The sequence below is a fragment of the Miscanthus floridulus genome, chromosome 11 (genome assembly GCF_019320115.1).
Source record: "Miscanthus floridulus cultivar M001 chromosome 11, ASM1932011v1, whole genome shotgun sequence".
NCBI classification, from domain to species: Eukaryota; Viridiplantae; Streptophyta; class Magnoliopsida; order Poales; family Poaceae; genus Miscanthus; species Miscanthus floridulus.
In genome coordinates, this window is record NC_089590.1 from 89,476,759 (window position 1) to 89,490,356 (window position 13,598).

Here is a 13,598-nt window from a genome sequence, read left to right on the forward strand (position 1 = left end):
TAATCGTGTACCTAAAAAAGAATGAGAACTAACCTTTCAACTAACACATGTGCCCACCATGTTCACGATTAGGAGGTCCACCAAACTAATTAAAGCTCTCCAAATCATCCACTAACGTCTAAACCCCACTAATAAACAACCATAACACCCACACCGACCGATGTGCATTTGTGTACACTGTACACACGAAAAGAAACAACACACACAAAAGACCAATATTGCCAGACACGCTGGTGGCGGCCACGGTGTGCACGTAGCAGAAAAGGACCGGGTCCCTGGGACACCACCAACGCCTACGCTGCGGCTGCCCCCGTGTTCCTGGTCCCTGTCCCCGCTTGGCAGCCGCGACACGAGAGGCGGAGGCACAGATACGATTCCGGATTCCGCCGTTGGCGCTGGCGTAAACCCTGCCTCTCCCTATCCCCCTCCTCAAGTCCGCGTCGCCCGACTGGCCAGCTGCCCCTGCCTCCTCCTCCCGCCGCCGCTTCCCGCTACGCTCCGTTCGCCTCCCGGAGGCCGCCGAATGCCCGCGCCCAGCGCCACCCGCTCTCAACCCTAGACGCGTGCCTCGCCTCGCCCGCGCCGCGCGGTGTGGTCCAAGACGGCGCCCTGCGGGCTCGGCTGCGGCTGCGGCGGCGGGGGAGTGGGGGGAGGGGGCGGGAGGCTGAGGCGGCTCGTGGGGTCCATGGCTATGGCCGGGGCGGCGCCCGTTCCGGCGCCCGCGCTGCTCCGGCGGTGCCCGTGCTCCGCACCTCCCTGGGCGCCCTCGCCCTTCCGCTCCCGCCGCCGCGGCCGCTCCATGATGTCGCCGTTCACTGGCGCCAGAAGGTAATGCCCCCCTACTGTTTAGCGGTCCAATGCTCGTTCCGGTGACCTTAGAGCGTATGGTACTACGTGATTAGGCCGTAGCGGTGATGGTGATAAAACATTTGATTAGATTGAGGTTTGCACTTTGGTTAGCTCAATGATGCGTTGATGTTCTGGTGATTACTGTTGTTTCGTGGGAACCTTGTGTGTCGTGTTCTGGATTGATGCTAGTAATAATCTCTATCTGTGAACCAATCAGGGATGAGTGAGCCAAATACTGTCTGTTCTGTAATTTGGCTCTGCATCCTTAGCCTGCAGGACGGAGCTATTGCTTCTGGTGGTAGTGTTTTTGCTGAACCTTGTTAGCGAACAACATGTGATGATGTTCCTCCAGAGTATCCTACCAATTGGCCTAATAGCAGCCATTAAAAAATGTCCATCATTTGGTGTTTCGCCTCTGACTTTTAGAATGGCTGATTGCCAGGCAGGAGTACTCCCACAGCTCAGTCCTTGGAATTCAAGACAGCCGAGCTCTTAAGCTTCCAGTATGTGTCAACTTTAATGTGCAAAGTAGCGGCGCACAAGAATGGGCTGACGAGAGCAGGAGGTTATCCTTAAGCAAAGCCAGCAATAGTAATGGTTCCACTCATCTAGGGTCGGGTATTTTCCATCATGAACCCTTGGAAGATTTCAAGAGCTCCAACCAATCTCTATTGCACAGTGTAAGACAAAGAATGTCACCGAATTCTGTTGCGAATAGGCACGCCAACACGGAACTGGCAAAGCATCATGCGATTAATCGTGCTGCAGTTGCTGTGACAGCACTGACCAGTGTTGTTAATGATGACATTAAACCGGTGAAGAGGCCTAAGGAATCTGAAGTGGAGGCTCATTGGCCTAATGGTCCCAAGTTTCATTCTCCTCTTCCGAAAATCTCTGAAGTTGAAACAAGCTTGCCATTTGATGAAAATGCTACAGATGGCCATGCTAAAGATGTGAATGAATGCTCACCCTGAGGAGATGGTACAACCTTCTCCAGCTAGAGCGCCCTTATCCCAGGAGTCTATAGATGCTGCGGAAGGCACTTGCTACCATCTATGACAAAGTTCTGGTGGTTGACAATGTCATGTCAGCTAGGAGTGTTGTTCAACTGCTTACTACGAAGTACAGAAATTATATTCATGCATGTGACACAGAGGTAAGGCATTAAGCCTTTTGCGATTGTTCAAACATCTATGCAAATGCTTTATGTAATTATGTTTGTTTATAGTGGTCATGACTTGTTGCCTGAATCTAATATTGACATATTCAATCAGGTAGTATATACTCCTTTAGCATTCATTAATCAAAGTTCAACATATGACTAGATACCAACCCATTTTTATTCTAGTGTCTGCTTCTTCCTGCAACTTATGTTCATTATGCATCATTTATGCCTACCTATTCCTTTGTTGTTCACTATGACATCCATGAAAAATGAGGGGAAAAGGTGTCACTATTGTCATGTATCTTGAACAGCGAGTAGAATAGTAGATACCCATCATCATCTTGTTGGTTCAGTGGTATGTACTGGGCAGGGATGCACACGGGTACGCAATGGTGTTTTCTGGGTCAGCTAATTAATTACGTAGCATGCTGTTCTGGTTCATTTCTTTCCCTAAATTAATGAAATGACATGTCATTTTAGTTCATTTTAGCAAGTTTTGGGTCGGTCCAATGACAAAAAAAAAGTGGGACTTGCATCCCTATTACTGGACAATTGAGTTATATGTTGGGAAACTTTCTTTCCTTTTGAACGCATATCGACTCTTTGGTGTTATAATTCAGGAGAATTCAATGCTATGCAGGTAGATATTGATGTTAAACAAGAGACACCAGTTGGCCATGGAAAGGTCACATGCTTTAGCATCTACTCTGGCACTAAAGGTGCTGAAGCTGATTTTGGAAATGGCAAGACATGCATTTGGGTGGATGTGCTGGATGGTGGACCAGATGTACTCATGGAGTTTGCCCCATTTTTTGAGGATTCATCAATAATGAAGGTGATATGCAGCTTAAAACTCATGCTTACAACTTTACTATGTGTTGCATGCTGAATTATCTTTTTTCACTGACTTTACCCTTTTTTTTTTGCCATCTCTAGTCAAACTTTGCTATTTATGGAATGTATATAGGAATAGGATAAAACATATACCTCTGTTGTCTTATCGTTTGAATCTTAAGCAAGTATCTATTTTTCTTGTGTAGGTTTGGCACAACTATAGTTTTGATAGTCATGTCATAGAGAACTATGGAATTAAAGTTGCTGGATTTCATGCTGATACAATGCATCTTGCAAGACTTTGGGATTCTTCAAGAAGAACGGATGGAGGATATTCTCTTGAGGGACTTACAAATGATCATAGGGTCATGGGTGTTGTCTCAAAGGAATTGCGAAAGATTGGGAAGAGATCAATGAAAACCATCTTTGGTAGGAAAAAGATAAAGAAGGATGGATCAGAAGGGAAGATTACCGCAATCGAGCCTGTTGAAATTTTACAAAGAGAAGACAGAGAATTGTGGATCTGCTATTCTTCATTAGATTCCATGAGTACCTTGAAGCTTTATGAAAGCTTGAAAAGCAAGCTTGAAAGGAAGCCTTGGACTTTTGACGGTTGCCCCAGAGGTTCATTGTACGATTTCTACGAGGAGTATTGGCGTCCTTTCGGCGCTATTCTTGTAAAAATGGAAACAGCTGGAATGCTTGTTGACCGTGCTTACCTTTCAGAGATTGAAAAGGTTGCTGTTGCACAGCGCAAATTAGCTGCAGATAAATTTCGGAAGTGGGCATCTAAGTATTGCCCTGATGCAAAGTACATGAATGTTAATAGTGATACTCAGATTCGACAACTCTTCTTTGGTGGTATAGAGAACAGGTATAACCCTCACCATCATATGTTCTCTCTTCAAAGTTCCTTTTGGGTATCCAGATTTTGTGTATTCTTCATCATCCATCTGTCACTTAGAGAGCAAAGGTTCCTGTATGTCTATTAAATACAAAACAAAAGGAAAAAAACCTTAGTCAATGTATGTTTAAGTTTGTATCCTAGATATTTCTTGCGCGCAATCGTTAGAAATCTTGATGTTTTTAGTCTTTGTACAGATGCAAACCTGGTGATTTTTTGCCGAAGAGTAAAGCTATTAAAGTGCCTAACGATGAAACTGCAGTTTCAGAAGGCAAGAAGATTCCAAAGTATCGCACAATTGAACTTTTCAACATTGTGGAAGACCTGAAAACTGATATATTTACTGCAAGTGGCTGGCCTTCAGTTAGTGGGGATGCATTGAGAAATTTGGCTGGGAAGGTTCCATCAGATCTTGTTTACTCAACAGATGATGTAAATGATGATGAATGTGGTAGTCATTCTGAAATTTCCAATTGTGATCTAGAAGACACCTCTTATTATGGAACTGCATATGATGCATTTGGAGGAGGAAAGGAAGGAAAAGAAGCATGCCATGCCATTGCAGCTTTGTGTGAGATCTGTTCTATTGACTCGTTAATATCCAACTTCATTCTTCCTCTACAGGTGAGCTGGCTCCACCTACTCTAATGTAGATTGCGTTGCAGCAGTCATTATTGTACACATGCTATGCGTGCAATCACTTAGTAGTCTTAGTTATCTATCTGTATCTTTATCCTATTTATATTTATTATATCATTTTGTTCCCCTGGCAGGGAAATCATATATCATGTAAGGAAGGGCGGATCCACTGTTCCTTAAATATTAACACAGAAACAGGGCGTTTATCGGCAAGGGCACCAAATTTACAGGTTGGCATTTATGATTTTAGGGAGTTTGCATGTGTTTTGCAGTATGAAATGACATTCTAGAGGTCAAGAATTATACAAGATTTTTGCTGTCTTTCTACATATTAGAGCATTTCAGAAAAGGACCAACAGGAAGTGTCATACTTACAAAGCAATAGATGATAGTTCAAGCTAATGTACTCAAATAGGACAATAATCTGTTACCCAAATGTATGCAGCAGTTAGATACTTAGATTGGCAAGTTCTGTATTCTTAATATGTGTGGATGAACATAAATGAAGAACTGGTACTGATATTGTTAAAATAAGCTCTGTTTTGTTTCTGCCAAAATAGGTAGCCCAGGTTGTTGCAGTATTTAATATGATAACCAAAAGATGAGAATGTTTTGTCAAGGTTTGCAAGTTGTGAGCTGGTTGCTTTAAATATTGTAGTACTGTGATACCAACATCAAGTAATTTGTTGTACTTGTGATCTGAATTACTCCATGACAGAACCAACCTGCGCTTGAAAAGGATAGGTATAAAATCCGCCAAGCTTTTGTTGCAGCTCCAGGGAACACTCTTATTGTTGCTGATTATGGTCAGGTATGCTTGTGCGCAATAGAGTTTTTGAATGTTTGTATGCTGATGATACTAGTTCCAAGTAAAAAGACAAATTTATTTTGTGTGTAGCTGGAACTCAGGATCTTGGCGCATCTTGCTGATTGTAAAAGCATGTTAGATGCTTTCAGAGCTGGTGGTGACTTCCATTCCAGGACAGCCATGAACATGTATCCGCATATTCGTGAGGCTGTTGAAGAAGAGAAAGTAATTCTTGAGTGGCATCCTCAACCCGGTCAAGAGAAACCTCCCGTGCCGTTGTTGAAGGTATGCTAGCTTTAATGGTGTTTCTGAGAATTATGTTGATTCCTTCTAATTGTTAAAATTATGTTCAGCACTACTAGGTTATTAGCTTTTGTACCGCACTTCCATGCACATACAGTTTCCTTTCCTTTTCCTTTTACCTCCCATGTCAGTCTGGTCCAGAACTTGTACAATGTGGAGTTAATTATGGATATTAGCATGGGAATATACATGGCGTGTATGAAAAAATGGACTCTAATGCTTTTCTTGTGACATAGGATGCTTTTGGCGCTGAGAGGAGGAAAGCTAAGATGCTAAATTTCTCCATTGCATATGGGAAAACGCCCCATGGGCTTGCTCGTGATTGGAAGGTACAAACTTGTCAAACAAACATAGCTCTAGATTAAGCAGCAAGTCAACTTTAGTGTGCATTACACTTAAGTCTGAGCTTTGGATTACTGGGTTTGTGCCAGTCAGCAACACACTTGCTGAGGAGCCATGTTTACAAGAAATGTAGCCTTCATGGCTTCTTGTAACCCTTCCTCTCTTGTCAGGTTTCTGTTAAGGAAGCAAAAGATACACTGAAACTCTGGTATAGCGATAGAAAGGAGGTTCTGGCTTGGCAAATGAAACAGAAACAGCTAGCACATGAGAAGTCTGAAGTTTATACTTTGCTTGGGCGATCACGCCGTTTTCCAAATATGGCTCATGCAACTTCTGGCCAAAGGGGTCACATTGAGCGTGCTGCTATCAATGCTCCTGTACAGGTGATTACTGTCTCTTGCAACTCCTCGTTGAAATTAGTTTTGTGCTGAAATTATTTTCTTTGAACACCACAGGGCAGTGCAGCTGATGTTGCTATGTGTGCAATGCTTGAGATAGACAGGAATACTCGTCTTAAGGAGCTTGGTTGGACGCTCCTCTTGCAGGTAGTTCATGCATAAAGTTAGGTCTGATCACTGGTTAAATGTTGGCATACTTTGCTTTCTCCTTTGAAACTGAAAAGGACACGACTTTTTTATGACTCCTGTAACTAGAGTACTTGACCTTTGGTATCCCGTATTGAGTCAAAATGGATACATTTGATGGTTGCAGATTTTTTTCCCCGGAGTACTATTCTAGTTTCTAGCCTTTTTTGAAAAATAAATGCAACATAATTTTAGACCTAGCAGAACTGACAGCTCCATCTTTCAGGTGCATGATGAAGTGATACTGGAAGGGCCTTCAGAGTCTGCGGAGCTGGCCAAGTCCATAGTGGTTGAGTGCATGTCTAAGCCCTTCTACGGCACCAATATCCTGAAGGTCGACCTTGCTGTTGATGCCAAATGTGCACAGAATTGGTATGCGGCCAAGTAGACCGTAGCACTTTCCTCCCTTCCCTGTTCAGTGTTGACTACCAAACACAGCAAAGGTTGTGGTCCCAGAAGGGTGTCAATTCCTTCGGCGAAATTCAGTGCGTTTTGAACTGGTATCTACTGCTAGTAGCCTACTGAGCTCGTCTCCAGGTGGATGCCATGCACTAGTTATTTCGCCGTGGGCAGAGGAAACTGGACAGTGAGGGGTCAGCACTAAGCAGCGAAGACATTGTACACTACTCCGTGTAGGTCGGATAGCTTGACCTTCTACACTCCCTGTTAGGATCTGTCGATCTTTCATGCCTGATGTAGTTGACCGTCCTGGATAGTAGTGAAGACTAAGCATGCCGTGTTGATAAGATTTGTTTAGCATGCTGATGTGTTGTGTTAGCTGACCTGTTCTGCTGATGTCTAACACTGCCGTACGTACTGCAACAATGTTTTGGTCACAAGAGAATGTAGTTGATTGTGAGGGTTCTTAATCTCTTTATTTCTGCTGTTGAATTGTGTCTTGTTGATTGCCTCTTCTCTGAACATTGCCCGCACAGCAGGGCTGAGCAAATGTTTCAGTTCGTCATAAATTTAGGGTGTTTGGTTCCTCCTAAACGAAAAAATTGTAAAAATGACACTTGAAAGATGGACTCCTTGACTATGATGCTGTCTCATCAGATGTTTGACATCTGCATAGAGTATTAAATGTAGATTAATTACAAAACTAAATGCATAGATTAAGATTGTTTTGCGAGACGGATTTTTTAAGCCTAAGTAGGGGGTGTTTGGTTTCACCTCCTAAACTTTAGTCATTGTCCTATCGGATGTTAGGGCACATGCATGTAGTATTAAATATAGACTATTTACGAAATTAAATACACAGATTGAGACTATTTTGCGAGACGAAATTTTAAGCCTAATTAGTCCATGATTTGACAGTGTGGTGCTACAATAACATGTGCTAACGACGGATTAATTATGCTTAATAAATTCGTCTCGCGGACTACTAACGAATTCTGTAATTTATTTTTTTATTAGTATCCGAACACTCCATGCGACACTCCTATATTACACCTCCTAAACTTTAGTCACTGGATCCAAATACCCCTTTAGTTCATGATTTGATAATGTGGTGGTAAAATAAACATGTACTAATGACGGATTAATTAGGTTTAATAAATTCGTCTCGTGGATTACTGACAAATTCTGAAATTTGTTTTTTTTATTAGTATTCGAACCCTCCATACGACACCTTCAACTTTAGTCACCGGATCCGAACACGGAGCTCCTGACCTAACCAGCTTGGCATCATTTGAACTGGCCCCTGCATGTGCCTATAAGTAAATACTAGGATCATCTCCAAATGTCTCAAGTGATGATAAAGATGGCGAAACAACGATGGCGCAGCAATAAACTGGCCAGCGAACAATATTGCTCCCGTTCAGAATGTGAAGCAGCAGATAACGGCAAAGCCAGAACAAAATGATACGCTTTAGTTTGTTGTTGTTGTATAAGCTTCTGTTCTGCTCAAATCATGTTAAAACAATGGTCCCTGTCAATCTCTAGATCTGATGAAACAACACGCATTGCAGAGGTGTCCGAACAGAAATGTGAATCAATCACCCTCTGACTGCGAGCTGCTGCCAATGGTGGACGAATCGCCACTCAAGCTACCATTGTGGTGGTCAGGAGGATACAGCTCAAGCAGTTCAGGCGCCTGGTGGCTATACCTCAGTATGTACCTCTCCATAAACCTGGCCTCCGGCTATCTCAAGATGGTCACCAGCCGCTCCTTGCCGACGTCCACGCCTCTGGCCTTCAAGACCTCGATGGCGCGGCACCGCGGCTCCATCCGCTTGCTGAGTGCCTATCAGGAACTCCACCTTGCGGCGCAGCAACTCCGTGGACATGCCCACGAAGCACGGTGCGCGCCGGAACATGGCGAGGAACTCCTGCTCCGTGCATCCGGTCGCGCACATCACGGCGGCCATCTTGGCCCGGAACGCGGCGTCGCTGACGCAGTGCAGCGCCAGGAGCGCCCACGCGTACATCCAGGAGCCGCGTGGCACCGCGCACACGTAGACGCGCGCGGCCAGCGCCCGGAGCCTGGTGGGCGACCGCATGATCAACGCCGGCCTCTGCCGCAACGTGGCGACGAGCCGCGCCTCGGGGACGCCGTAGCCGCGGAGCATGGACATGCTGTCCTTGAGCCAGTCGACGCTGTACTTGAGCAGCCACTTCTTGGCGAGGCATTTCATCAGTAACCTGGTGGAGCCGAGAAGATCGAGCCAGAACAGGAGGCGCGGGAGGAGGTTGGTGTGGACGCCCCACGGCCCCAGGTGAGCGCGGGCGGGTAGAGCGCGAAGAGGCGCGCGGCCTCTGCGCGGGTAAGGCCCACCGACCGCACGGCGCGGAACTTGGGGGGCGATGGTGGCGTCCAGTCGTGGCAAATATGCCCCCACGGGGATCTAAACGGGGAGAAAACGTCCCCCGTCGGGTTTGGCGGGGACGGGTCTGGGGGAGCATTCCCCGTCCCCGATACCCGCATCCCCGCCCCGTTTATATACAGGCTTTGCTCTCTTTCCTGATGGCCCAACAGCCCACGAAGGCCCAATGTCTTCTGAGTATATATAACAGCAATAACCCTAGTTCTACACCTTTGTGATGATTAATATCCTGCTTCTTGCTATTTAGCTATTTTTGGATAGCAGCGTCGGGTGGAACGTCACGACGGCGCGGACCTGCGCGCGGGTGAGGCCCTGCGAGCTGAGGAAGGCGAGAGCGGCGTCGAGCCTGTCCGGGGATCTGAGGTGCGCGAACCGCGGGGCCGCCTTCGCGACCTTGGCCTGCGGGACGCCGCAGGTGGAGACGAGGTAGTCGACCATGAAGTGCGGTGGATGGGACGACGAGGTGGAGAAACGCAGGACGATGTGGCTTCGGAGTTCGGGTGGGAAGGGGACGAGCGGCGGGGGAGGTGCGGGAACGGGCACAGCGCGGTGGAGGGCGTGGAGGGCGAGTCGCCGCAGCGCCATGGATGCGCGCTCGACTGGGCGCCAAGAGACAGGGAGGCAGCCAGGCCGGGACGACAAGCGTTCGGGCCGAAAAGGCCTCGTCCAAACTTTACGTCCGCACTCCGCGGCCTACAACAGCCCGCGCCGGCCTTACCGCCTTCTGTATTGTGCCCTCGACTGCCCATGTCGGGACTGAGGGGATCATTTGAGATCCAGCAAAATTGTATGTTTTTTTCGTTTTCAGAAAAATAATTACTTCTGAGTCCTGAGTGTGCTAGCCGGTAAGCAGCTACTCCCTCCGTCCCTCAGTAACTTATGTTTTTTTTATTTCGGCAAGCATACCGGCCCTTTGCTTGCGTCCGGACGCGGCTCCTGTTCGCAAACCCGTCGCGCCCCCCTCACTAAAATCGATCAATCGATCGAATATAATTGCATCCGCTGCGCCACACAACACAAGAGCGCGCCGGCCGCAACCAAGTCACCACGCACCTACGCCCCTGCTCCCAACCGTGACGTACACAGCTCCTCTCTGCCTAGCGCCCATCTCGCTCCGGAGGCAGCGTCCGTCCGTACAGAGCTCCCTCACTTACGCTCAACGCACGCAGTTCCCTCATCCCGCGCCCATAGCCCATCTCTCGTTCATATGGATGCCCCTACCGGCTTCGGGAGAGACGATGTAGCAGAAGGTGGAAGGAGAAGAGATGCAACACCTCGATCTACTATTGAAACATCCAAAAACAACGGTTGCAACATACGTCTGAGGGTAGTTGAAACACTTGACACATGCTTCTGAAACACTTGAAAAACACCTAACACTTAAAAACCATTGCAACCATACGCATCATCCGAATAAAACACATGGAACATATGTGTGAAGTATTTGTAACATCCAGATAAACACAATTGCAACATTTGTTTGTAAAACACAGATGAAACATAGGTCTGAAACATCTGAAACACTCGAAACAGACTATTGCAACATGCCTCTGAAAATAATTACAACATATGCAACATGTGCAACATCCTCCAATCTACTTTTGCAACATCCATATGATTCAAGTGAAACATACCTCTGAAAATATTTGAAATAATTGAAACATATAATTGCAACATCGGGGAGAGAGAGAGAGCCTAGCGCGGGGAGCGCCATGGCAGCCGGATCTGCGGGCATTGGGGGCTCCCGGTGGGGGAGGACGCCAGTGTGGGGGGAGAGGCGCCGCCAGGGGTGGGGGGAGGACGCCGAGGTGGGTGGAGGAGCCGCTGGTGTGAGGGAAGGAGCCGCCGGGTGGGGGGAGGAGGATGGTGCGATGGGGGAGGGTTGCGATCGCCATGCAGTGGTGAGAGGGGACGCCATGGGGGCCGCCGGACTTGAGGGAAGGCGCACTTGGAAGGAGGGGGTGGCTGGGTCCGTGGAGGGGAGGGGAGGAGGCTTGCTCGAGCCGCCATGGAGTGGGGGGAGCGGGACGCGACTGCAGCAGCGGAGAAGAAGCAAGCTAACAGCGGCGGTGCGGTGGAGGCGCCCGCAACGGCGATGCGAAATGAGGAACGATGCGTCGCTCCATCTATTTTATTTCGTTTTTGTTTGGCGGGCCAGGAGCAAGCTAGTGGGCCGTTCCCACGGGCCCAGCTAGCCGCGTCTGACATGGGACGGAACGATCTGTGCAGTATCATTATCGTTTTTATTTCCATGCTATAAGTTGGACTAGATTTATAGAAAATACGTACAACATTTGTATCTCCAGATAAATTTTTGATGAAAATAAATTTAACGATCTATCCAATAATATTAATTTTATATCATAAATATTAATATTTTTATATATATTTAGTCAAAAGTTATTTCTAACGTCATTCTTTCCAAATTCCCATCATGCTAACGGCACTAGACAGCCATTGGTGAAAGAATATTTGGGTGCTCGTGGAGACTGGTAGCATATTCTAGCGTGATTGAGGAAAATTATTGTCTAAGTACTACTAGACAGCCACTCATGGTCATGGGGAATCATGCTCCATGTGGAACACACCTTACGAGACCCCAGCCGCCAGCGACGTGACGCTGTCACCGTCCCATTGATCGCCTTGTCGACACATGAGCCTGGAGGCTCGAGGGTAAGCTACACTCGTTTCTAATCTGGCACAGTTCTTTGCTCAGGCAGCTAGTCAGGCACCGCCCAGCTGAACCCACATGGCTCCGGTTGTAACAATCACCGACGTCGCCTACGTCGCTGCGCCGGATGGCGCGCTGCCGCCCGAGCCTATCATCAAGCTCAACGCCATGGAGGCGCAGTGGGTCGTGATTCCGCTGCTGCAGCACCTCCTGCTCTTCGAGGGCGACCATCTGCCGCCCTTCGACGCCATCCTCCGGTCCCTGCGGTCCTCCCTCGTGGCGACACTGGCCACCCACGCCCCGCTCGCCGGCAAGCTCCACTACCTCGCGGACACGGGCGACGTCGCCATCTGCCGCTCCACCGGCGGCGGCGACGACTACCGCGGCGTCAGGTTCGTCGCCGCGGAGTGCGACGGCCGACGCCCGCCGCCTCGCCGGCACGAGGACCACGACGTGCCTCACGTTCGAGCGCCTCGGTCCGGAGCTCGACAGAGCCTGCTGCCGCGCCGGTGCTGGCCGTCCAGGCCAACGCGCCTCGCGGGAAGGCGGGGTGGCCCTCGGGGTTCAGCGGTGCACCACGGCGTCGCCGACGGCCGCTTCGCGGTGGAGGTTCATCGAGGCGTGGGCCGCTGGCGTGCCTGGCGACACGCCGCCCGCCGTGTCGACCCCCGTGTCAGCCCCGCAGGAACGGCCGGGACTCTACGAATCTGCCAATTGCCGGTGAGGGACAGCCTCCCCCCCCCCCCCCCCCCCCCCCCCCCCCCCCCCCCCCTCTCTCTCTCTTCCCGGTTTGGTTTTCCAACGTCTCCCATGCTCTCCTCGATCGCCACCAGGCTAGACTGCCGGCGAGCCTGCAGGAAGACCGCCTGCGGTTCACCCGCCGGACGTTCACCCTGGACACCCAGGAAACGAAGCGGCTGAAGCAGCGCATCGTCCGCCTCGGCGAAGTGCACGGCGCGCCGATGCGCCGCTCCCCGTCCAGCTTCGTCGCCGTCGTCGCGCTAGCGTGGACGTGCTTCGTCCGTGGCAGGGCTCTGGCCGCGGACGACGACGACGTGTTCCTTCTCTTCTTCGCCGACGCCCGCGACCGGCTTGACCCTCCCGCCGGGGCGGACTACTTCGGCGCCTGCCTGACCGGATGCCTCGCGAGGCTGCCCGCGCGGGAGCTCCACAGCGAGGGCGCGCTGGCGGCCGCGGCGTCGGCGGTGCAGGGAGCGATCGAGAAGATGGTGGAGGACCCGCTCGGTTGCTCGCCCGGGTGGGAGTTCTTTAGGTTCGGCGGCGACCCAACGATTCGGCTTGAACGGCTCATGAACGTGTCGGGTTCGTCGGGCTTCAGGGCGTACGAGGTCGCCGACTTCGGGTGGGGGAGACCGAGGCGGACGGAGCCCATCAGGATGAACCACGACGGGCAGCTGGCACTGGTCCGCGCCAGGGACGGCGACGGGGTGCAGGCGTCGGTGTCCATGCTCCAGCAGAAGCACGTGGACGCGTTCAAATCAGAGTTCCTCAAGCTACTCGGTTGATGATGTTGCAACGTGGTAGTACTGTAGTAGTACCATTTGTTGGTTGGATTGTAAGCACAGCTGCATTATCTCCAACTCAGCACTTCTGTGCTCCCGACGTTACTGTCATTCTCCCTTTCCGAGTTATTTTCAACCTTATTCAAATACA

The 13,598-nt window shown here is 49.5% G+C and overlaps 3 pseudogenes; 2 read left to right on the top strand and 1 right to left on the bottom strand.

The window, feature by feature from the left end:
- The first annotated feature begins 339 nt into the window (after positions 1-339).
- On the top strand, positions 340-7,305 carry LOC136492075 (DNA polymerase I A, chloroplastic-like; annotated as a pseudogene).
- A 753-nt stretch (positions 7,306-8,058) lies between these two features.
- On the bottom strand, positions 8,059-9,354 carry LOC136492418 (uncharacterized; annotated as a pseudogene).
- Positions 9,355-11,967: 2,613 nt separating this feature from the next.
- LOC136492099 (anthocyanin 5-aromatic acyltransferase-like) lies at positions 11,968-13,598 on the top strand (annotated as a pseudogene).